A 25,926-nucleotide genomic window follows, 5' to 3' on the forward strand; every position below is an offset into this window, starting at 1 on the left:
CCGAGTTTAAACCCAGGAAAGGGGATAAGCACCAGTGATAAAACTCCAGGGACTGCTCCCTCCCCTGCCCTCGGGGTCTCTGCAGAGGAATTTAGGTTTTTCCTCGTGGTGGAAGCAGTTGGAGGATTTAGATGGATGTGAAGATGTTGAGCCCAACATCAAAATAAGGAAAATCATGGCTGGGGTGAACTGAGATTACAATGTTCTGAGTCCTGAGCTCATCAAGATGAGAACTGAGGCAGGAGAGCTGTGGAGGGGATTTTAGGGTGTGTAAAACACGGCAGAATCCTTGGGGAAAGCACCAAATATTTTATAACTCAGCATTTTCTGTGTGGACATTTGTAACCCACACTGACCACTACCAAAAAGTAAAAATTATCATTTAGAAGTGATGAAAAAAATTATTATAAAATCAGAGATGAAGCCATCCCTGTTCTTATCAGTTCTTTGCCTTCACTGAGGTTTCCTTGCCCAGGTTTAAAACGTTCTTTTTAATTCACCACCTTGAATGGAAGGCACTAAAGGATGGGCAGCACTTTGTGCCACTGCTTTTCTGTTCCTTTCAAAGAATCCCAAAATGGTTTGGGTTGGGAGGGACCATAAATCCCATCCCAACACCCCTGCCATGGACAGGGACACCTCTCACCATCCCAGGTTGCTCCAAGCCCCATCTAACCAGGCCTTGGATACTTCCAGGGGCAAAATTTTAATTTTTTCCCATAAAAACACAGTGAAGAGTGGTCTGAATTCAACCATACAGCCACTGAGGGCCATCAGATGTGACTTTGAAGCTGCAGACAGAGAAATTCTGCAAATGTTGGCACCCAAGGAATTGAAATTGTGTTGGGCTGGAGCCACGTGGCACCATCCGAGCTAGGAATGAGAAATACAAGGGGCTGTGGGCAAAACCTGTGCTCTGGGCAGTTAATTGCTGGGTTTTTAATTAGTAGCCACAGCAGATTTTAATGCAGTGCTCAGTCAGTGCAGCAGAAGGGTTAAAATCGTGAATTTATCTGAGGACCATCACCCACCCTCTGCCAGGCATGAATTCCTGGGTTTGGTGTTTTAAGGACGGTGCAGTGCTCTGAGGAGGAGGAGGAGGAATATTCCCTTTTGAACTCGATTATCTGGCAATTTGGGTGCAATTGAATGGAAACAAAATTAAAGTTACATTAAGGTACTGCTGATAATGGGTCGACCTTGCTGATATCACTGGCCTGAGTTTCTTGGCTTGTTCACCCAGGAGCAGAAGAGACAGGAAAATTGCACAAAAAGAAAGGAAAAGAACCTTTACATGGGTGTAAATCCCAATTTTTGAACATAATGGGATAAATCGGTGTTGTGGGGTCAGCCTTGATCTTGGCACTTCTCAGCATTGCAAATAAACCTCCTTTAATTAAAGCTCATCTCTTCCTTCCCATGATTTTTAGGAAAAGCAAATGAGGCAGGGCTGTGTTGGCTGCAGCACCAGGAACATTCCCGTTAATCCTTGGGGATGTTCCTGCCCTGCTGCTGGGGTGGCAGTGAGCTGTCCCCTCCTGACAGGGACCTGGAGGGGCTGGAGCACATCCAGGGCAGGGAACGGAGCTGGGAAGGGTCTGGAGCCCTAGGAGGGGCTGAGGGAGCTGGGCAGGGGCTCAGCCTGGAGCAAAGGAGGCTCAGGGGCCCTTGTGGCTCTGCACAGCTCCTGCCAGGAGGGCACAGCCGGGGGGGTCGGGCTGTGCTCCAGGGCACAGGGACAGGAGCAGAGGGAACGGCCTCAGGCTGGGCCAGGAGAGGTTTGGGTTGGATTTTAGGAAAAATTTCTTCATGGAAAGGGTGCTCCAGTCTTAGATGATTGAATCACAATCCCTGAAGTGTTCAAAAAAAACATGGATGAGGCACTTGAGGTCGTGGCTCAGTGGTGACCACAGTGGTGGTGGTGGGCTGATGGTTGGACTCAAAGATCTCAGATGTTCACCCCAACGTCAGGGATTCCATGTTTCCATGGTTCCATGATTCCCTGATTCCATGATTCCATGTTTCCAGGATTCCAGGGTTCGAGTTTTCCAGGATTCCTGGATTCCATGGTTCCATGTTTCCATGATTCCATGGTTCCATGACTCTGTGGTTCCATGGTTCTGTTGTTCCATGGTTGCATGATTCCATGGTTCCATGATTCCATGATTCCATGTTTCCATGATTCTGTTTACATGCTTCCATGATTCCATGATTCCATGTTTCCATGACCCCATGATTCCATGGTTCCACGACTCTGTGGTTCCTTGGTTCTGTTGTTCCATGGTTGCATGATTCCATGGCTCCATCACTCCATGATTCCATGTTTCCATGATTCTATGTTTACATGTTTCCATGATTCCATGGTTCCATGACCCCATGATTCCACAGTTCCATGGTTCCATGTGTCCACAGTTCCACAGTTCCATGGTTCCATGGTCCCAGACAGTTTCTGGAGGTCCAGATCCCAATTTGTAATTATCTCCACCAGCTCATTCCCACAGCCCTGAGGAAATCCAGGAGTCCCGTGGGGAGCTGGGACAGCAACCGGACCCAGCCCAGGACCCCCGGATCTGCCCAGCCTGGGGACCTTTGCCAGCCCAAACCTGAGCCCTGGAGCCCCTGGAGCTGGGCCAGGACCTTGTGCAACCTCCCCTCGTCCTATTTGTCCAAATCCTGGCTTTTATTTGCCTCCCTCTCCAGATCAATGGGAGGCATTGCTCAATTTTGGAGCTGCTGGAAACCCTGGCGCTCCCGGGGCTGCTCCAGGAGTGTGAGGAAGGTGTTCCTGACCTCCCTTCTTAGGGAACTGTGGCATTTTCTCCTTCTTTCAGAGAATCCCAGATTGGTTTGGGCTGGGAGGGACCTCAAATCCCATCCCTGGGACACCTTCCATGATCCCAGGCTGCTCCAAGCCCCTCCAGCCTGACCGTGGGCACTTCCAGGGATAGGAATTTAAATTTTTTTCCCTAAAAATGCAGTGAAAAGGCTCTAAACTCAGGCACACAGACGCATTTTTGCATTTTTGGGAAGCAGGGCACCACCCTGAGATGGTGTCCCCAATCCCGGTGTAGGAGAGCAGGAGGGAGCAGAACCTGAAGTCCCAAGAGCAGGTGAGGATTTTCAGGTGTGTGTGACTCAGTTTTCATGGGAGCTGAAAGATCCCCCTCCCCAAAGCCAGGACTTCTGCATGACAAATTTCCAGCTCCCTTTCCAGCTCCAATTCCCACTCCAGGAGTGCGGAGCTGAGAGGGTTCTGCAGGGGAATTTTTACTCGGGGTGAGGCATTGATTTTGCATTTGCTTTTCTGACTCTGCTGCTAAAATTATTATTGCAGTTGGACTGAGCTGATCCTGGCTGATTTCAGTGTCTAAAATAAAGTTATGAACGAGCTGTGTTTTCCATGAGTAACGCTCCCATTCATCCCTGACTTCATGGCGGTGAAATCATTCCCAAGAAGCAACGAGTGGGCTTGGAAAGCACTGGAAATGTTTAGAGATGAGAATTTAGTTCATTACACTGAAAGTTTTGCGAGGGGAAGGTGAAATCCCATCAGGATCAGCCTTTAGGGATTCTTTCCCCTCTCATTCCTTTGATTTTTGTCATCAAATCCCAGAGGCTCCAATGTCACCTGCCAGAGTCATCGGTGACATTTCCCTACATCTTTTTTCCCAATTAAATAGGAAAACTGCGCTTCCACCTCACTTCTACTCCCTAAACTCTAAATTTGCCTCAAATATGACCCCTGGGAAATGGCAGTTTTAGGTTTTCCAGATGTTTGGAGTGATTGGATTAAAGTGGATTTGGGACAGCAATGGGATCCATACCTGTGACCTCAGGAGTTTTCCCAGCGCATCCTCCCAGTAAATGACCCAAGCTGGAATTCTGCACAACTCTTGGCACAGGAGGAGCTGGAAAAGCTCAGCTCAGAGTGGGATGTGATCTGGGCTTTTCCTCTGGTTTATTTTTGAGGCAAAATCCTTCCCAAACAGGCTCTGGATGGGGCTGTCCTGAGACATCGCTCTGCTCCTGAAAAATCACATTTCCCTCCTGAAAAAACCCCATTTCCCTCCTGAAAAAAAATCACATTTGCCTCACTACTCTCCCATTTCCTGGGGCCAGAGGGAGGCTCGTCACAGCATTTTGAGTTTGTTGATACCTTGAGGTGCTGCTGGCAGCATTCAGGCATCAAACCTGATTGGGTCATTTTTGGGTCATTTTTTTTGGGTCATTTTGGGTCATTTTTTTGACCCAAATCCCTCATCAATTCAAATTAACCCCTTTGCTGCTGGGCCAGGCAGCGCTGAGCTCCTGAATTCCATGTTCCTGACCCAGATGGGTTAAAATGTCTCTGAGGGGGACAAAATCTGCTCTGGGGCAGATTTGTGTGTGGAGAGGCTCCCAAAGTGTCCCTGAGGGGGACAAAATTGACTTTTGCAGTAGGTTTGAGTGTGGAGAGGTTCCCAAAGTGTCTCTGAAGGGGGACAAAATTCACTTTGACAGCAGATTTTTGCATGGAGAGGTGCTAAGGTGTCTCTGAGGGGGTCAAAATCTGTACTGGGGCAGGGCTGTGCATGGAGAGGCTTCCAAAGTGTCCCTGAAGGGGACAAAATCCACTTTTACAGCAGATTTGTGCATGGAGAGGTTGCCAAGGTGTCCCTGATGGGGACAAAATCTGCACTGGGGGCAGATTTGTGTATGGAGAGGCCTGATATAAATTTTGGGGTGCTCTGTGTGACATTAGGGTGCTGATTTATATCTTTTGGGGTGCTCCTGTATTGTTTCAGGGTGCTGATTTATATTTTTGGGGTGCTCCTGTATGATGTTGGGGTGCTGATTTATGTATTTTTGGGATTCTCCTGTGCCATTTTGGGGTGCTGATTTATATATTTTGGGGTGCTCCTAGGGCCTTGATTTATATTTTTTGGGTGCTCCTATGCAATTCCGTGGTGCTGATCTATATTTTTTGGGTGCTCCTCTGTGATTTCAGGGTATTAATTTTTTTTTTTTTTTGGTTACTACTGTGTGGTTTTGGGGTGCTAATTTATATATTTTGGGTGCTCCTGTTGTGACTTCAGGGTACTGATTTATATATTTTGGGGTGCTCCTGTGTCATTTCACAGTGTTAGTTTATTTTTTTTGGGTGCTCCTGTGTGGTTTCAGGGAGCTCCTGTGTGATTTTAGGGTCCTGATTTACATATATTGGGGTGTTCCTGGGATGCTGATTTATAGTCTGGGCTCCTGCTCACGTTGAATTTGGGTTTATTTGGCAATATTTATTATTTAATCATCCTTCAGAACAGCAGGAAATTGGAGCTGTTTTCCTTCCCTGGTGTTGTTTTTCTTCTCTTCACCTTGTTTCCTACGAGCTGAGCAGGGTTTGCAGCATCCTTATCCCTGGAGCAGCCCCTTCCCCACTGTCTGTCTGTCTGTCTGTCTGTCTGTCCTGAGGGGTTTCCCCATAAATCCTCCCCAGGTGGCTCCCCCAGCACTGCAGGGGCATTTCAGGTGCTCAGGTATCACCTCAGAGGCTGATGAGAGGATTTAGGGGATCAGGGGGGATTCCAGGGGTGTTTTTATGGACATGGAGCTGTTTTGGATTGATGGGAGGGGTAGGATGGTGGGGATGGACAGAGAGCAGAGATCTCTGCAGCCAGGGCTGGGAACTTGTGGGTTATTGCAAAGGGCCTGGGTGCAGGGCCCTGCTGGGAGCTGCCAGCCACAGCTCAGAGCAGGCCGAGAGAAGAGAGGGGGAGAGAGGACAAAAGGGTGAGAGTAAAAGGGGTAAAAGCAAGAGCTAGGAGACAAAAAGTAAGAGCTAAGAGCATAGAAAAAGTAAGTGCAAAGTTCCCATTATAATACCATAAATCCTCTTCTGTGTTGAATATTCTGATTCTCACTAACCAATCTAGTACAAGATACAAATCCTACAGCATTTCCATACAGCCTTTAGGAATCATTACATTCCCACACTGGGTTACATTTTAAACCCTAAAAACTCCTCTTTGGGCCCCTTCTGCCAAGCTGGCAGGGTCTGCTCTGAGCCTTGGGCCTGTCTGCAAGCAGAGGGGATTGTTTGATCCAAAGGGGATCACCTTCAGCTGGCCATGCCATTGTTTTCCAGTTGTTCAGTAACTGAGGGATCTCAAAGCTTGCTTTCATTTCAATCTCGCTTAGAGTTTCCATATTCTCACAATCTTTTGCCTGGCAATGATATTTATAAGGCTTTCCTGTTCCATCTTCCCCAACAGAGCTGAATCTCCCAATAAAAGTTCATTAAGGCAGCACTTTGCATCAGGGATTAATGCATGGAGTGAGACAGGAAAGAGAATTTCAATGAAATTATTAGAAAAAATCAAATTATTGGCTTTAACTGAGCTGCAGCTGACCTTGTGGTGCTGAGGGGTGTGAGCCTCCTTTTTCCAGTTGGGACACACTGGGAACAGCAGGAATGGTAGGGCCAGGCCGTGTTTGCTGTTTGTGCCCAGGTAGAGGAAATTCCCATTGGAAAAGGGAAGTTGAGAGGGTTTTGTGCCCTGCTGGGCATCCCTGCGCTCTTCAGGGACACAAGGCCAGGAGCTGCTGCTGCTGCTTCTGTGCCCAGGGATGCTGAGTGGAGAGAGAATGGACAAAAATCAGCTTTTCCAGAAGGAATCTGCTGAGGAGAAGGGGCTGTTGGAAATCCGGGCTCCAGAGGGGGAAGGGGAGGTGAAAGCAACTTCACCCCCAGGCAAGGACCCGTTCCTGCCCTGCCCCAGCTCAGTGTCACTGCTCCCCTCTGGTTTTTGGTTTTCGTGATTCTCAGGCTGATTTCTGCTTCCCACAACCTGCCTCATTAGCAAAACACAACTCCCCAGAAATTTCTTTTCAATCTGGCATTTCCACCCGTCAATTATCTGCAGGTTTTTATTCCCTCACACTTTTTTTTTCCTCCTTTTTTTTTTTTTTTTTCCTTTTTCTTTTTTTGGGCTTAAATGAAACATGCAGCTTTTTCTTCTTTAACTTCTCCAAAGCGATCAGTGTTTCCAGAATCCAGAATCCCACACTGCTGACAGCTGAACACGGGGTTGGACCAAACCTTCAGCAAGAACGCTGACCCTAAATGGGCAGAGGAAGAATTTGGGGTTACATTCCCATGCAGAGGAGCTCCCACAGCATCACCACAAGATATTTGGCCAAAAACCCCCGAGGAGGGATGAAGGAGAGGATTCTGCTCGGCCATTCTCTGGTCCAGGCTTTCAGAGCAGCTTGGGGTGAGCCCAGTACGCCAAAAGTTGCTCTGAGCAGTTTTAGGTAACAGCATTGCTGCTTACCTGGGATTTTGCCTGCTCTTATTTCTGCAGTTGGATCTGAAGTTGCTCCTTCCCTTTTTTCCCCCTCTTTTTTCCTTTTTTTGTCTCTTTTTTCCTCTTTTTTCCTTTTTTCCCTTTTTCTGCTGCAGATTTCAATGGGAGCATTGACAGAGCTGGAACAACGTGAGGGCTGATCTTTCCAGCATCACCAAGTTGGGATTTTTTATATCACTCCAAGCCAAACCCAGACTTTTCAGGACATCCCACAGCTCAAACCCTTGCTCTGGGATGGTGCCTGGTGCTGCTTGTGCCACATCTCAGAGCCTGGCACCCCAAACCCTGTGATGGGCACCTACATCCCCAGCTCTGATCTTGTGCTGGGGCCATCTGGGGGTCTGGGCAGGACTCTGTGTCCTGGTTTGAACAGCCAGGTGTCTGAAATGGAAAATACAAACCCCCTCCCTCTAAATTGTTATAAATTTGAAATTAAGGGGCTCTCAGGCAAAGATATGGGAGCAGGAATAACAGTTCTTTATTAGGGAAGTTAAAACTACAAATGCAATAGTGCAGACAAAGCCCTGCCAGAGTGGGAGCAGGCCCTGGCACGCTGTGGCTCAGGCTGTGGCACAGCCCCATCCCATGGGGGCTCAGCCCTCCTGCAGTGCCAGCTGTGGCTCTGCTGCAGCAGGGATCCTGCACAAGGGGGGAGTTTTCCTCTGCAGCTCCAGGGCTGCTGCAGATGGGCCTGGGCTCCCTCTGGCCATGCAGGGCAGCAGAAAGCTGCTCCTCTGGCAATGCAGGGGGCAAAGGCTGCTGTGCTGGGCCAGGCTCAGATTGGATCCAGGTAGGAATGCTTGGCTCCTGCCCTGGGCGCAGCATCTGCCCATGGGATGCTGGAATTGGATCAGCCCTGCAGGGACACTCAGTGGCCATGGAGAGCAGAGATCTCCTGGAGGGAGGATTGGCTGTGGGAGAGATCAAGAAAACTGCCCCAAGAGCAGCAGAGAACTGCCCCAGCTCTGATGGGTAGGGACAGAACACACACCCCCGAGACACTTCTTCCATATCCAACACAGCACACTTCTACAGAGGGAATCCAGAGCCTTGGTTGGTATCTGTGAATGTACCAGGGCTGGGGAGGGCTGTGAAAAGCAGAGAGCAGCTCCTAAAATCCTTTCTCTTGGTGGCCTGGAAGGTGCCCAAGCTCTGAGGTCACAGAGATGAAATGAGGGAGTTGTTGGTGTTTTTGCATTCAGAGTTATGAAATTCCTGTTTGAGTGGACTGAAACACTGGGCAGCTGCAAGGAAAGGAGGCTCAGACTGGGAGTGAGACATGGATGGAGACATGTGACAGGACACACAGCCCCAGCTGAACCTCAGCCCCTCGGCCAGCAGCAGAGCGGGCTCAGCCCTGGCACTGAGGGATTCAGGTGATCTTTGGCCCTTCCTTGCTGCCATCTGTTTGGGATGGAGCTGTCACAATCCATCCTAGTGAAAGGAAGTTGTGATGGTTCGTGGATTTGATCTCAGGGTGCAAAAAGAACTGACATGGTACAGGGGATTTGCAGTAATAATCAAAACAAATGCACCTTATTGAATGACCACAGCAAAATGCAATAGAGGGATTAAGGGAGAGAAAAACTAGAGAAAGAGAGAGAAAAGAGAGAGAGAAAGAGGGGATATAGCTACCAAACGTAGAGACGAAGTCCTTTGGTCCAGTCCAGTCGATGATCCGCCTGTTACATTGGGGAAATCTCAAAATCTCTCGCTAACTCAGAGGGTTTTATTTTGATAACTCTGCTGGAAATTGCAAGGAAGGGGAAACAGATGCAATAAGGAATAGATGTAACAGGTAGTCCATGTTCTCAGCAGTAAACAAGAGCCATTGTTTTCTTGGTCCAGAGGTCACAACCTGCAGGCAAACATCTCGCTTTGGCCAGCTTGCCTCCCCCACACACCTGCCCCGGGCTGGGGGTTTCAGTCCCAGTCCTTGGAAGGAGCAGAGGGGCCTTTGCACATGGGGGTTCCATGTCTCAGTCCTTGATGGAGAGGCTCCTTACATCTCAGTCTGTCTGTCCCGGTGGTTGTAAAACAGGTGAGGGTCTTCTTTGGAAGACCACCCAAAACTCAGGAGAAGTCCAGCCAGGCTGAGAGGTGGGACAGCTCCCAAGGCTGTGGTTGCAAAAAGGGCACGGTGCCCCTTCTTAGCATACAGCAAACAACACCTGTGAAAATAATAACTTAACACTGAGCTTTCTGGTCTCAGGGCCTTTGGCATGTGACTTTCTCCTTCAGAGCCAGAGATTTTAGACAGGGGCATCTTCTCTTCAGTGGTCCCCCAATGACAATCGTGAGGCAGATGAGGGAAAATTCGGACAGACTCTCACAGGAGCCACGAGCTGGGCTCAGGGGCTGAAAGCAGCAACCAGCAGAGAGAAAATCCCCCTGGGCCGGGCTCAGGGACATCTCAGGACAGCTCTGCTGCCTCCAGGTGCCACCAGGCGGGCCGGGGATGTCACCGGGCTCGTGTTGCCCGTGACAACCCGGGCTGGAGCTGCTTGCCAGGCACACACAGACACACGTGCACGGGTTGCCATAACAACCAGCCTGGAGTTTTTATGGATCCTGGGCTCTGTTTGCCAGCATCCACAGCACCTCCGTGGGGCTGCAATCCAGGAGAGGAAGTGCTGCCTCGGGGCTCTCCCTACCTCCAAAAAACCAGAGCCGTAAATCAGGAATGATGGGCAAAAAGTGTGGATTAATGATGGAGAAAGTGAGAAAGGAGAGTCAAAAATGTTATGGTGTTTTAAAGGATCCTGGGCTCTGTTTGTTATCCTCCCACCCCCCAAAAAAAAATCAGGAATGAAGGGCAAAAAATGTGCATTGATGATGGGAAAAGAGAGTCAAAAAGGGTGTGGTGCTGTGCTGGTGTTTTAAAAAAGAGCTTTAAATCAGGAATGATGGGCAAAAATTGTGGATTGATGATGGAGAAAGTGGGAAAAGATAGTCAAAAAGGTTATGGCGTTGTGCTTATGGTAGGATCCTGGGCTCTTTCATTCTCTCATCCACCAAAAAAAAAAAAAAAACCAAAAAAAACAAACAGAGCCTTAAATCAGGAATGATGGGCAAAAAAATGTGGATTAATGATGGGAAAAGTGGGAAAAGAGAGTCGAAAAGGGTTCAGTGCTGTGCTGGTGTTTTAAAGGATCCTGGGCTCTGTTTGTTGTCCCTCTTCCACATTCAACCCCCAAAAAAAACCCAACAAAACAGAGCCTTAAATCAGGAATTATGGGCAAACCGTGTGGATTAATGATGGAGAAAGTGGGAAAAGAGAGTCAAAAAGGGTTTGGTGTTGTGCTGGTGTTTTAAAGGATCCTGGGCTCTGTTTGTCATCCTCCAACCCACCCGCAATAAAACCAAAACAGAGTCTTAAATCAGGAATGAAGGGCAAAATGTGTGGATTAATGATAGAAAAAGGAATGGGAAAAGAGAGTCCCACAGGCTCAGTGCTGTGTTAGAAGCACAGGGAAAGCTGGGCTGGACATGCTGGGTTTGGTGTCCCCAGTCCAGTTCAGTGACAGTGCCAGCAGAGCCACTGGTGCCAGCAGCAGCTGCAGGTGACAAATCAGGGATGGAGATTCTGCCCTGGGCAGCCTCTGACCCAGCCTGACCCCGGCTAAAGCTGCCAGGCAGGAAGGGGACAGGGCTGGGACAGGGCTGGGACAGGAGGTGCCATCCCCAGCCTGGGCTGAGCCCCCAGCGTGGGCAGCAGGGAAAGGGGATTCTGCACCTCTGCCCTGCTCAGGTGATTCCCCACCTGCAGAACTGCTCCAGCCCTGGGACTCCAACATCAGCAGCTCCTGGAGCTGTTGGAGAGAGCCCAGAGGAGCCCACGGAGCTGCTGAAGGGCTGGAGCCCCTCTGGAGCCAGGCTGGGAGAGCTGGGGGTGCTCCCCTGGAGAGGAGAAGGCTCCAGGGAGAGCTCAGAGCCCTCGCAGGGCCTGAAGGGGATCCAGGAGAGCTGCAGAGGGACTGGGGACAGGGATGGAGGGACAGGAGCCAGGGAATGGCTGCCAGTGGCAGAGGAATGGCAGGGCTGGATGGGATCTTGGCAATTGGGAATTGTTCCCTGGCAGGGTGGGCAGGGGCTGGGCTGGAATTGCCAGAGCAGCTGTGGCTGCCCCTGGAGCCCTGGCAGTGCCCAAGGCCAGGCTGGGCATTGGGGCTGGCAGCACCTGGCACAGTGGCAGGTGGCCCTGCCACAGCACTGGATGGGGTTTAGGTCTCTTCCAACCCAAACCCATCCGTGGTTCAGCTGTACCACAATTCCATGATCACCAGCCTGGGCCCCACTCCCACCATAAATGACATTTACTCTGGCATTAGGGATTGGCTGTAGCACCAGGTACCACCAGGTTTGCTCAGAGTGGCTTCAAGGGCAATCCCTTGCTCCTCCTGGGCTGGAGGAGCCCTTCCTGCAGGGATCCATCCTGGGATGTGGATCCCTTTCCTTCATGGCTCCATCCCATCTCCTGGAGCCCTTTCTTCAGGGATACATCCTGGGAGAGGGGAGCCTTTCCCGCAGGGATCCATCCCGGGATAGGGTAGCCCTTCCTGCAGGGATCCATCCTGTCTGGAGGAGCCCTTCCCACATGGATCCAGCCTGGGATGGAGGAGCCCTTCCTGCAGGAATCCATCTTGAGATGTGGATCCCTTTCCTGCAGGGGTCCATCGTGGGATAGGGGAGTCCTTCCCACAGAGATCCACGAACCCTTTCCCACAGTGATCTGTCCTGGGATGCAGAGCCCTTTCTTGAATCTATCCCGGGATGCAGAGCCCTTCCTGCATGGATCCATCCCGGGATCCACGAGCCCTTTCCCGCATGGATTCATCCCGGGATGTGGATCCCTTTCTCGAATCCATCCCAGAGTGTGGATTCCTTTCCCCCAGGGATCCCTCCTGGAATGGTGATCCCTTTCCTGCATGGACCCATCCCGGGATGCGGATGATCCCTTTCCTTCATGGACCCATCCCGGGATGCGATCCCTTTCCTTCATGGATCCCATCCGTCACCGGGGCTCTGCTCTCCCTCCCTGGTGCCACTCCTGGGGCAGGGCGAGGCTGCGGAGCTCACAGGGAGCTCTGGAGCTCTGCAGAGCTGAGCTATTTCTGGAGCTGGAATGTGTGAGCGTCCAGCCTGGCTCCCTCCAAATGCTTCCCAAGGAGTGCAGGAGGTGAAACAGAGCAGCGCTGTGCCCGATCCAGCTTTTCCTTTTCCTTTTCCTTTTCCTTTTCCTTTTCCTTTTCCTTTTCCTTTTCCTTTTCCTTTTCCTTTTCCTTTTCCTTTTCCTTTTCCTTTTCCTTTTCCTTTTCCTTTTCCTTTTCCTTTTCCTTTTCCTTCTCCTTCTCCTTCTCCTTCTCCTTCTCCTTCTCCTTCTCCTTCTCCTTCTCCTTCTCCTTTCCATCTTCCCTTTCCCTTTCCCTTTCCCTTTCCCTTTCCCTTTCCCTTTCCCTTTCCCTTTCCCTTTCCCTTTCCCTTTCCCTTTTCCTTTCCCTTTCTGCACCTTCCTTCCCTGCAGCTGTGGCCCCGGGCACGCCGAGGGATCCATCCCGGCCACCAGCAGGGTGGGGCAGGGACCAGAGGGTGTGTGCAGGTTTTGGGGCAGAAAAGTTCGGATTTGGGACAGCAAAGCTCGGATTTGGGACAGAAAGGTTCGGGTTTGGGGCAGAAAAGCTCGGATTTGGGGCAGAAAAGCTCAGATTTGGGGCAGGCTTGGCAGCCCTGAGGAGCAGGGCAGTGCCACTTCGGGAAAGGAGGGACTGGGAGAAGGAAGGACAGGGAAGAGGGAAGCAGCAGAGCAAAGCATCACGGGAGCTGCTGCATCCCTGCTCCAGCTCCCCTATGGGTGGAGGGGCAGCAAAACCAGTTTGGATGGAGCTTGGGGCTCTGGTAACACTGGTCCAGATGCCATGGTGCCTGCCAGCAAGTTTAAAGTTTAAAGTTTAAAGTTTAAAGTTTAAAGTTTAAAGTTTAAAGTTTAAAGTTTATCCCATCTCATCCCTGCCATGACAGGGACACCTCCCACTGTCCCAGGTGGCTCCAGCTTGGCCTTGGGCACTTTCAGGGATCCAGGGGCAGCCACAGCTACTCTAGGAATCTGTGCCAGGCCTCAGCGCTTTTACATTTGGATGATGCCAAGGGGGAGAAGAGATGGGAGAGGGATGGAGGCGAGTGGAGTCACCCAGTGTCCCCTTGCTGCCACTCAGAGGGAAGAAAAGGGACAGGAGGAAGGAAAAGAAGCAGAATGATGGGCTGGGGGTTGTGCAATGAGTAACTGGAGTGGGAATTCTCTGTATCAGCCAGAGCTGGCAGATGTTTGCACACCCCTGTGTCCTTGTGTCCCTCCTGGAAGGTGACAGGCACAGGGGGCACCTGGAGCCTCTGAATTTCCTGCCTGGAGATTTGTGTGTGGAGTGAGAGGTTTGGGTAGTTTGTGAGTGCTCTGCTCTCAGGGAGCAGCATGGGGAGAAGCAGAGCAGGGCCGGGACCTGAGCTGGGGCTTTGTGATCTCTGCAAGAGGTCCCAGACCCTGTGCCCTCAGGGCTTTGGGGTGTGGGGATCCCAGACCCCATGCTCCCAGGGATTTGGGGTGTAGGGATCACAGACCCCATGCTCCCAGGGATTTGGGGTGTAGGGATCACAGACCCCATGCCCTCGGGGCTTTGGGGTAAAGCCCAGGCCTGGTTTTGTGATGGTTGCTTTGCTTTCTGTGGGGTTCAGAGCTTTGGGATGTGGGGTTGACTGTGAGCTCCTGCTGGACACAGGGACAGCAAAGCCCCCAGGAGCATTAACAGAGCCTGGGCTCTTTGTTTATCACCCCAGGGACTGACTGAGTCCTGTCTGTGCTGCTGTGCCCTGGTGCTGAAGCCAACATTACCCACAGCCCCCCAGGCTGGGAAAATGTTTTTTGTAGCATTTCCTTGCATTTTGTTTTAATACAGCTCCAAATTTAACCCAGGAATGTTTTTTTCCCTTAGCGCAGCATTGCTGGGTGGGGTGGTGTAAATTCACCTGTGCCTTCAGTTTGTGTCCCAGTGATTTCAGGCATTCTCAGTGCTCCCATTCAGCTTTTGTTTGTGCAGAGGAGCTTTTGCCATCACATTGTGAGGAGCTTCTGCATTTCCTAGGAGCTCTGTGAGAGCCCAAATGCTTTCAGGAGAAGCCACAGATAAAGCAGCAGCTTTGAAATGATCTGATTTAATTGCTGGCAGCAGAAGGGATGGTGGGGGAGATGTTGGGAAGAGTTCCTGCCTAAAAGTGTTGATTCCATTAAATCCTCACAGTCTGACCTGCCTGGAGTTATTTCCTGCTGTGTAATGAGAAATATTAATTGAAAAAGGCAAAAAGAATAACCCTGGATGGGTGTGGGTGTGGATGAAGTTCTGCAGTGCCTCTTCCTGCATTCCCAGTCCCAGTCAGTGTCTTGGTTTGGAAAGACAGGAGTCTGCTGAGGAAGGCAGGAGCCTCCCCTGAAATGGAGAATGTAAACCCTCCCCACCCCTCCCAATTGCTATAAATTTTAAATTAAGGGGCTCTCAGGCAAAAAATATGGGAGCAGGAAATAACAGTTCTTTACTAGGGAAGAAAATAACAAGACAAAATAAACAATGCAGTACACTACAACAACACTGCCAGAGTCAGAACCCAACCTGACACCCTGTGGGTCAGGCTGTTGGCAGCAGTCCCATTGGAATTGTGGCTCAGCCCTCCTGCAGTGTCAGGGCTGGTTCTGCTGGAGCAGGGATCCTGGAGAAAGGTGCAGTCTCTTCCTCTGAAGATCCAGGGGCAGAGGCAGCTGCTGTTCCTCTGGGCAATCCAGTGCAGAAGCCGTGCTGGTGTTCCAGAATCTCCAGATTCTATCCGGGTAGGAATGCTTGGCTCCTCCCTCTGGGCTCCCATCTCCCAATGGGATGCTGTAGTTCTTATCAGCCATGCAGGGACATTCAATAGCTGTTATCAGCAGGTGTCTCCTCCTGAGGGAGGAGTGATTGTGGTCACTCAGAGAGAGAGATAAGGCAAACTGCCCACTTGACAAAGGTAATCTGCCATACAGATGGTAATGGAAAACATCTTGCATTGCAATCTGGAACAGTCAGCCACCACAGGGATGCCACCTCTGTCACCCCTGCAGTTTCCCCCCCTGGGGCTGGAGACACCTTCATGGATGGTGCCCTGTGGCAGCCTCCTCATCCTGCCCTTTTCCCTGTATCCAGGACAGGTTCTGGCTCATCCTGGCACTGTTCAAATCCAGGCTGGACATTGGGGCTTGAAGCATCTGGGACAGGGGACGTCTCCCTGCCATGGCAGGGGTGGCACTGGGTGGGATTTAAGGTCCCTTCCAACCCAAATCATTCTGGGATTTTGGGATTCCATGTTTCTGGCATTCTGGGATTCTGTGAACTTTGTTAACCCAGCCCCAGCCTTTTCAACATTATTTTTCCTGGGCACCTTCCCACAACCTTTCCCATTTAATTCCCATTTACTTCTCTATTAAACTTTAACCCCACTGAGGCTGGGAGTGCATGAACCATCCTTAACTGTGCCAGAGCCCAGGGAAGAGCTCAGCTTTATTTCCCTGCTCTGAATTATGCAGGATGGGGCTGAATTTGCACTCCCAGCCCTGAATTCCTCAGAATGGGGCTGAATTTGCAGTCCCAGCCCTGAATTCCCCAGAATGGGGCTGAATTTGCACTCCCAGCCCTGAATTACCCAGGATGGGGTTCAATTTGCACTCTGGGTCTGATTTTAGGAGAAGCAGAAGCCCCATCACCAGCCAGGCTCCCATGCCTGATTCTTTGTGTCTCTGGAAATGGATCATTCCACGTGCAGAGAAAACTCTGCAGTTCTGCTCCTCCAAAATTATTTGCTTGCTAAAGAGAAGAGGAGAGCCCAGGGAAAAAAATGCCTAAAAGATAAAGATAAAGCCAAAATGGTTACAGAAGGGTTGATATAAGGAGGGAAAGGGCAAGCAGGGAAAATCCCTGAAGTGTGGATGGGATCAAGGAATAAAATCCCTGATTTGGGAACAAGGAATAAAATCCCTGATTTGAGAGCAAAGAATAAACTCGCTGATTTGGGAATGAGGAATAAACTCCCTGATTTGGAAACAAGGAATAAAATCCCTGATTTTTGGAGAGGCTGTCCAAGCTACCTCGTCTCACGAATGTCTCTTCTCTCCCACTCCAGGCACCCTTTTCCTATGAACACCTGAGTCTCCTCTGCCTCTCAGAGGATGCACCTGTAGCAGCTTTCCCACAGGTAAGAGCTCAGCCATGGCCACAGTGCCTGCTCCAGGGGATTTGGGAGTGTGGGGACCACAAAATCTGTGTTCTCAGGGATTTGGGATGCGGAGATCCCAGACCCTGTGCCCTCATGGCTTTGGGGTCAAGTCCAAGCCTGCCTTTGTGATGGTTTATTTGCTTTCTGTGGGGTTCAGGGCCTTGGGGTGTGGGGATCACAGACCCCATGCCCTCAGGGATTTGGGGTCAAGCCCAAGACTACTTTTGTGATGGTTTCTTTGCTTTCTTGTGGGGTTCAGGGCTTTGTGGTGTGGGGATCACAGGTCCCGTGCCCCCAGGGTTTGGGGTCAAGCCCAGGCCTGGTTTTGTGATGGATTCTTTGCTTTTTGTGGGGTTCAGGGCTTTGGGGGTGTGAGGATAACACTCCCCGTGCCCTCAGGGCTTTGTGGTGTGGGGATCACAGACCCCCTGCCCTCAGGGCTTTGGGCTCAAGCCCAGGCCTGGTTTTGTGATGGTTTCTTTGCTTTCTGTGGGGTTCAGGGCTTTGGGAGATGGGGATCACAAACCCTGTGCCCTCAGGGATTTGGGGTGTGGGGATCACGGTCCCTGTGCTCCCAGGGCTTTGGGGTCAACCCAGGCCTGGCTTGTGATGGATTCTTTGCTTTCTGTGGAGTTCAGGGTTTTGGGGGTGTTGGGATAACATTCCCTGTGCCCTCAGGGCTTTGGGAGCATGGAGATCACAAACCCCTAAAAGCCCTCAGGAATTTGGAGTGTTGGGATCACAGTCCCTGTGCTCCCAGGGCTTTGAGTTCATGCCCAGGCCTAGTTTTGTGATGGTTTCTTTGTTTTCTGCGGGATTCAGGGCTTTGGAGTGTGGGGATCACAGACCGCGTGTCCTCAGGGATTTAGGGTCAAGCCCAGGCCTGGTTTTGTGATGGCTTCTTTGCTTTCTGTGGAGTTTAGGGCCTTGGGTGTGAGGGGATCACAGATCCCATGCCCTCAGGGATTTGGGGTGTGGGTATCACAGATCCCATGCCCTCAGGGATTTGGGGTGTGGGTATCACAGATCCTGTGCCCTCAGGGATTTGGGAGTGTGAAGATCACAAACCCCCAAAGCCTTCAGGAATTTGGGCTGTGGAGATCACAAACCCTGTGCCTTCAGGGCTTTGAGGTGTGGGGATCACAGACTCTGTGCTCCCAGGGCTTTGGGGTCAAGGCCAGGCCTGGTTTTTGATGAGTTCTTGGCTTTCTGTGGGGTTCAGGGCCTTGGGATTGTGGGGATAACACTCCTCATGCCCTCATGGCTTTGGGGTCAAGCCCAGGCCTGGTTTTGCGACGGTTTCTTTGCTTTTTGTAGGGTTCAGGGATTTGAGGCGTGGGGATCAGAGACCTCGTGCCCTCAGGACTTTGGGGTCAAGCCCAAGCCTGGTTGTGTGATGGTTTCTTTGCTTTCTGTGGGGTTTCGAGCTTTGGGGATGTGGGGATCCCATACCTTCTGCCCTCAGGGCTTTGGGGGTGTTGGGATAACACTCCCTGTGCTCTCAGGGTTTTGGGGTCAAGCCCAGGCCTGGTTTCGTGACAGGTTCTTTGTTTTCCTGTGGGTTTTCTGCCCATCTGAGGTGACACAGCCCCAGGGGTTTGCAGTTCCTAGAACAGGCATTGGTGACTGAGCATTAAATGATGTTTTGAGGGGTAAGGACTGGTCCAGATTTGGTTTTTCACTTTGTTTCTGCTGACAGAGGGCTCTGCTTTCGTTTGTAGGTGATCCTATCCAGGTGATTTTCTGGTCCCAGCAGCCAGGAGTGGTTTGCAGGGTGAGAGTAGAGCTGGCAACTCCTTCTGCTGTGATTTTCCTCCTGGCTCTTCACCCAGCAGCTGAAAACATCAAATATTGAGAAACAGAAGCTGCTGCTGGATCTCTCCCCTTGATCATGACCAGCAGTTCCCAAATCCCACCTCCCCTGCAGCTTTTCTTTTCCCCTGGCAAACTTCATTAAATCTCTTCATTTGCTGCTGAAGTTTTGCCTTCCTGGGGGATGCTGCCTGCCCAGCTTTGGGAGAAGTTTGTGGGAATAAATTGCTGCTCATGGAGCTCTTGTAAATCCTGGTGCTGCTGGGCATGGGTGTAATCTTCCCCAGGACATTTTAGGGACTCAATTCCAGGTCTGGCGCTGGTGTTGGGTGGATTTTAAGGACTGAGAATCACTTGGCTGATGTGAGCCAGAGTGGAAAATGGGATTGTTTGGGGATTGTTTGGAGCTTTTTCCACAGGGATACCTGTCCCCTGGCTGCAGCCAGGCTGTGGGGAATTTTCCCAGGTAAAATGTGCTGGCACAGGATGGAAAGCTGGGGATGGGCCATGCTGGGGAAGCTGTTCCTGCTGCTGGCCCTGCAGAAGGCACAGCTGGTTTAGGCAGGACTTGAGGGTGATCAGGGTTGAGCACTAATTGCAGGGGACAGGTTGTGCTCCCTGGGAGCAGCAGTGACAGCTCAGGGCCACCTGCACCAACACTTAAAGCTGATTATCCCCCGACCTTTCCCTTCCCGAGTTCTCCTTGCAGTGTCCCCTCAGCCAGGCCTGCCTCCTGCCCTCCATCCCCGGCGGCAGAGGGACAATAAACCCACAATAAACCCACAATAAACTCAATAAATTCATCTGCTGTGTCGTCTGGCCTCCCCACACCCCTCCCTGCCATCCTTTTTGGCAATCTGTCATTCCGAATTCTGGTGCGGGGCCAGGAGCTGAGTGAAAACTCCTCGGGCAGCTGGAGCGCGACACAATGGGGTTTAAATGGGGTTTAAATGGGGTTTAGTGTGTTTGTAAACAACTGCGAGGAGCGGGGCCCGCCCAGACAGAGCCAGTGAGAGCAGAATTAATTCCCCAGCGGGCAGGGAAAAGGGGAAACATCCCCATTGGTGTGGTCCCCACCAGCTTCGGAGCGTCACCAAGGCCACCGAGCACTGGGCTGGCCATTCCCGGATGGTGGCACGGCTGGAGATGAACAGGGACAGCTGGAGGAGCTGAGAGGGCAGGGATGCTCCAGGGATGCTCCGAGGATGATGCTGGGATGCTCCGGTTTGGTGTCAGCTCGCCTTGGAGACCAGCTTGCAGGGAGGAAAGATCAGTGAAGGGAATGAAAGCTTCTGGCCTGTCAAAATAGCCCCGTTTCTCTCGAATTCACACAGCTTGTTCCTGGTGGAGAAGAAAAAAAACCCAGCCAAAAATAGTTTAGTTGTTTCTTTGCAACGGGAATTTTAAAAATCTTTTACTGAGAAGGGAACAACAGGGAGAGGGTAAAAAGCTGTAGTTGGAGCACGTGGTTTGGATGATCCCAGGTCATTAATTTTGATGAAAAAAACTGAATTTCCAGGGATTTCCCACTCTGTTGCTGAGGGCTGTGAGGAGAGCGGGGCTGACACCAGGAGATCACTGACTGCACCCACAGGAGTTCTTCTAGAGGGGAAATGAGAGAAAAAACCCTGAAATGAAGCCCTTGGTGTGGACAGAGCCAACCCTGAAGGTCTGGGCTGCTCCTCTGGGGCGGCTGCAACCTATCCCTGCCCTGAGCACCCAGAGAGCAGCAATTGGCACTGCAGATCCCAGAGCCATCCAATTAATGAACTCATCACGTGCTGGGATTACATTTTATTAAATTTTGGAAGCAGAGTAATGGAGATGAAATGTAAGCAAAGGTTGGGAAGGGGAAGGAGAGGCTGTGCCACACAGGTGCCTCCAGCCCTGGTGGCCTTTGGTGCTGAGGGGTGCTCAGGTTATCCTCAGGTAACTGCAGGGGATGGGTGAGAGAATCCCAGAACAGGATCACAGAATATCCAGAGTGGGAAGGGACCCACAGGTGTGAAAAACGATTCTCACCATCAAAAATGTAAAAGGTTTATTGAAACCTTATCAGAAATACAACAGCAGACTAAATAGAGAAAACATCACAGCACCAGGAGCAGAGGATGTTCCCCACCATGTGCTCACCCACACCATGGAGATTTCCCCTTTTAACCCTTTGCCCCCCCAAAGTTCTGTCCATGGACTCCTCCTTCCCTGCCCAGGGTGGAGATCACTGCCTGACACCTGGACTGGGGGGCAGCTGTTGCCATGGGAACGAGTGACCCTCCCAAATGTCCCAAACCCAGGGCACCCCTGAGAGCAACACAAGGGGGTGAAACACAACTATAAATCTATAAAACTGCTCCTGACATAGATACAGGATATTTGCCTTTTAATTGTGAGAGTCAGCCATGGCATTGCTCATCTGTCACACAGGGATCATCCAGTCCAACCCTGGCCCTGCCCAGACCCCCCACCAACCCCACCCTGGCCATCCCTGCAGCGCTGCCCAAATTTCTCCCCCATCCTTCATCTCCCCCATCCCTCACTCTCACACAATCATGGAATGTGCTGAGCTGAAAGGGACCCACAGGGATGATCAATCCCAAAGCCAAACCCTGCCCAGAGCCCCCAGCAAGCCCAGCCTGGGCATCCCTGGAGCTGTGGCAGCCTCGGGGCCGTGCCCATTGCCTGGGCAGCCTGGGCAGTGCCAGCACCCTCTGGGGGCAGAGCCTTGCCCTGATCTCCAGCCTGAGCTGCCCTGGCCCAGCCCCAGCCGTGCCCTGGCTGCTGTCCCTGTCCCAGAGCAGAGATGGGAGCTGCCCCTGGGGAGGAGCTGCAGATCCCTGAGCTCTGCCCTCAGTGTGCCCTGCTCCAGCTGCACACACCCCCATACACATGATTTCTCTCCAGCCAGGGAGCTTCTGCTTTCCTTAACCAGTTGCTCTGGATTTTACTGACCCCTCTCTCTTTCCTGCAAGCCAGGTGCCTCTGGCCATGAATTCCCTGATCCCATTGAAAGTGAAAATAAAGTTTTTTTTCCTTTCCCCCTGATTCTTTGCTGGCAAAATGTCGTGCTCTATCCACCCCTGCCTATTTCTCTGTGGTGAGGGACATCAGCTCTGTATTTACTGCCTTCAAACTGATTTAGGGTCTGCTGGGATGGAAATTGAAGTCACTGCTCACATGTTGCACCTCAGCTCTTCCTCTGCTCCCAGAGCTCTTCCTCACTGCCTGGATGTGCCGGCACAGGTTCACCCTGCTGGACTTTCCAGGAATAACTGAGTTTTTTGGATAAATGGGGTGTGGGGCGTGTGCAAACTCATCACAAGGGCTGCAGCCTTCCCTGTTTTTTTGGGAATGCTGTTTTGCCTGCTGGATCTCCAGCATCCCACACGAGCTCCCTTCGCTCCTGACAGCTCGGGGAATAAACTCCATGCTAATTTTAGCTCTCCCTCCAAGGTGGATATCTGAGGTTTGGGCACCATCAATGCCTTATTCATAAACCTACAAACACTGCGAAAAGACAGGGGGGCACGGGGAGCAGCGAAGGTCCCGCCCTGAACGTGTCTGATCCTCCAGCAGCTGCAGCTCTGCCTCGCTGGGAGAACAAGCCAGGGTTGTTCCTGCAGCAGCCAGGAAAGGGCTGTGTGTTTATATTTAGGGCCCTGGCGGTGTGTGCAGGTGGCACATGAAAACCTGCCATGGTTTCTTACCCTGTTTTTCCTGGACTGGCCTGAGCTCCCTGGGAGAGCTCTGAAAATTTCCTCGTGGCCGTCTCTGGGTTTTGGAGCCTTTGGGTGTTGTGTGGTGAAACCTGGGGGGCTTTTCCTGTGCACTTTTTGGACAGAGTTTTGACCAGAACACACAATTTTTAGGGCAGGTTGGTGGCTTCTGGCGTTGGTATTTGAGATTGTTGGGATTTGGGATCATTGGGATTTGGAATAACTGGGATTTGGAATCATTGGGATTTGGAATCACTGGGATTTGGAAATGTTGGGATTTGGAATCATTGGGATTTGGAATCACTGGGATTTGGAAATGTTGGGATTTGGAATCATTGGGATTTGGAATTGTTGGGAATTGGGATCATTGGGATTTGGAAATGTTGGGATTTGGTATCATTGGGATTTCTCACTGGATAAGAGAGCAATGAAAATGAATAGGTGGGGATGAGACCTCTTCCAGCAGGGAGGTGGGTGGAGGGTCACGCTGTGGCTCAGGCTGTGGCACAGCCCCATCCCATGGGGGCTCAGCCCTCCTGCAGTGCCAGCTGTGGCTCTGCTGCAGCAGGGATCCTGCACAAGGGGGGAGTTTTCCTCTGCAGCTCCAGGGCTGCTGCAGATGGGCCTGGGCTCCCTCTGGCCATGCAGGGCAGCAGAAAGCTGCTCCTCTGGCAATGCAGGGGGCAAAGGCTGCTGTGCTGTGCCAGGCTCAGATTGGATCCAGGTAGGAATGCTTGGCTCCTGCCCTGGGCGCAGCATCTGCCCATGGGATGCTGGAATTGGATCAGCCCTGCAGGGACACTCAGTGGCCATGGAGAGCAGAGATCTCCTGGAGGGAGGATTGGCTGTGGGAGAGATCAAGAAAACTGCCCCAAGAGCAGCAGAGAGCTGCCCCAGCTCTGACAGGTGGGGACAGAATAAAACACACAGTCCCCGAGACACTTCTTCCATATCCAACCCAGCACACTTCTCCAGAGGGAATCCAGAGCCTTGGTTGGTATCTGTGAATGTACCAGGGCTGGGAAGGATTGTGAAAAGCAGAGAGCACCTCCTAAAATCTCTTCTCTCGGTGGCCTGGAAGGTGCCCAAGCTCTGAGGTCACAGAGATGAAATGAGGGAGTTGTTGGTGTTTTTGCATTCAGAGTTATGAAATTCCTGTTTGAGTGGACTGAAACACTGGGCAGCTGCAAGGAAAGGAGGCTCAAACTGGGTGTGAGACATGGATGGTGCCCAGTGAGGAGAAAAGATGTTGAATTTGAATTCTCTGTTCCTGTAACCAAACTGTGGCAGGTTGTGGTGCTGGGAGGGGAGGCAGAAAAAAGTGAACTCCAGGTTCTGTTTGCACTGAAATATTTTTGGGCATGTTTGGGTTCTTTGCTGTGGCAACCAGAGGGGTTATTTTTAGAATTTCTCCCAAGATGCTTCTCTGTGCCTCACTGAGCTGCTTGGAAAGTGAAGCTGTCCCAGGGGACTTCAAGTTGAAATGAGCATTAATTCTGAAAAACTCCAAAAGATGTTGTTCTTCAGAACTAAGCAGATCCTGTGTGAAATCCTTCTGGCTGCATGTCCAGCCTGGATCTCCTGCTGGGCATTCCCAAATTCCAGCTTTTAGGAATGGAAAGGCTCTGCTTTCATTTGGGAACCCCTGACTACAGAATTAAACCAGGGATAGATATTATGGCAGCTTGGCTTAGCAGTTCCACAGAGTAATCCCAAAATATCCGTTGGCATTTGCAGCCCCAGCGTTCCTGGCCCCGAGCCAGGGAAGGGCCTGCAAGCCTGACCCAGCCAAGATCAGATCCCTGTTTTCCTGGGGAGTTCCATCAGGGAAGGGAGCACGGGTTTGGTTGGGATTTTGGGTGTAATTCTATGGCAAAAGTCGTTCATGGAATCCTGGAATGGTTTGGGTTGGAGGGGCCTTAAATCCCACCCCATTCCATGGGCAGGGGCTGTCCCAGGCTGCTCCAGCCTGGCCTTGGGCACTGCCAGGGATCCAGGAGCAGTCACAGCTGCTCTGGCAATTCCAACCCCTCACAGGGAAGGATTTCAGCGCAAAATCCTCCAGGATTTCCTAAGCTGCCACTGGGATATTTCCACCTTCCAGTTTCCACACAAAAAGCTTTTGGGGTACTCAGGCTGGGGCATTTCCTCCTTTGGGAAATGTTGTTGTGCTCCATAAGGCCCAGATCCGAAAAGAACAAAATCAATCCCAAAAGATCCCCAAGCAGATCCAGGAGGGAAGGGGAAACTGCTTTCCAAATGTCATCTTTCATATTTTATTGTCTTTCATCCTGTCTTGTTTTGAACAGCCAGGTGTCTGCTGAGGAAGGCAGGAACCTCCCGTGAAATGGAAAATGCAATCCCCCTCCCTCTGAATTGTTATAAATTTGAAATTATGGGGCTCTCAGGCAAAGATATGGGAATAGGAATAACAGTTCTTTACTAGGAAAATTAAAAATACAAATGCACAGACAAACTCCACCAGCATGAGAGCAGGCCCTGGCACGCTGTGGCTCAGGCTGTGGCACAGCCCCATCCCATGGGGGCTCAGCCCTCCTGCAGTGCCAGCTGTGGCTCTGCTGCAGCAGGGATCCTGCACAAGGGGGGAGTTTTCCTCTGCAGCTCCAGGGCTGCTGCAGATGGGCCTGGGCTCCCTCTGGCCATGCAGGGCAGCAGAAAGCTGCTCCTCTGGCAATGCAGGGGGCAAAGGCTGCTGTGCTGTGCCAGGCTCAGATTGGATCCAGGTAGGAATGCTTGGCTCCTGCCCTGGGCGCAGCATCTGCCCATGGGATGCTGGAATTGGATCAGCCCTGCAGGGACACTCAGTGGCCATGGAGAGCAGAGATCTCCTGGAGGGAGGGTTGGCTGTGGGAGAGATCAAGAAAACTGCCCCGAGAACAGCAGAGAACTGCCCCAGCTCTGACAGGTGGGCACAGAACACATCCCCAGACACAAACACATTTGGAATCCCTTAAACACACTGCCATGGATTGAGAAAATCCATTGGGAAATCCAACAACAGCCCTTTCTCCACAGCCTGCTCAGGAACACTTTGTGTTTTGGGATATCTTGTTCCTCTCTTGGAATTTTTGCCAGGCTGCTCTGCAAAGTGTTTCCAGGTGTGCATGGACAAGGCAATTCTCTGTCTGCCCATGGTTTGATCAAGGGCTCTGTTATTCTTTGAGAATTTTAGAAAAAAAAAAAAGAATGAAAATGTGCAGAGGAGCATCCACAGATGGTCAGGTTTGGAGGAAAAATTTTCCTTATCTCTGTATATTGATGAGTTATAGAATCACAGGATGGTTTGTGATTAAAAACGATTTCATTCCAACCTCCCACTGGCTGGAAATCCTTAAAGGACACCAAATTCCAAACCCCAGGGATTTGATGGACCGGAGAAGTTTGGAAAACCTTAAAAATCACCAAATTCCAAACCCCAAGTGTTTGATGGACCAGAGAGGTCTGAAAAACCTTAAAAATCATCCAATTCCAAACCCCAAGGGTTTGATCACCCAGAGAGGTTTGGAAAGCCTTAAAAATCACCAAATTCCAAACCAGAGGGGTTAGATATTCCAGAGAAGCTTCAAATCCAGGGATTTCAAATCCAGCCCCAGATGGGCAATCAAAGAGTGGGGTAATTTAGGCATGTGGAGGCCAGGGACTGGCACAGGGACTTAAAATACATTTCAGTATTTGGGTCTTGAAGAAAAGGAGCAGCAGAGCTGTTAAAATTCCCTGTGAGCAGTGGGGCATCCTCAGGAAACCTGAGCCAC

General features: G+C 51.1%; 1 protein-coding gene across 5 annotated transcripts in view; it reads left to right on the top strand.

Annotated features, from left to right (window-relative positions):
* Window positions 1-25,926, top strand: part of HIVEP3 (HIVEP zinc finger 3) — a 300,751-nt gene that overhangs the window by 120,007 nt on the left and 154,818 nt on the right. For all 5 annotated transcript variants that reach the window (XM_074555698.1, XM_074555699.1, XM_074555701.1 and 2 more), the window contains one exon: window positions 16,536-16,607. The gene's annotated coding sequence lies outside the window, so the exon portion shown is untranslated. The remainder of the gene's footprint in view (window positions 1-16,535; window positions 16,608-25,926) is intronic.

This window comes from Zonotrichia albicollis, chromosome 20 (genome assembly GCF_047830755.1).
Source record: "Zonotrichia albicollis isolate bZonAlb1 chromosome 20, bZonAlb1.hap1, whole genome shotgun sequence".
In the NCBI taxonomy this organism is placed as follows: Eukaryota; Metazoa; Chordata; class Aves; order Passeriformes; family Passerellidae; genus Zonotrichia; species Zonotrichia albicollis.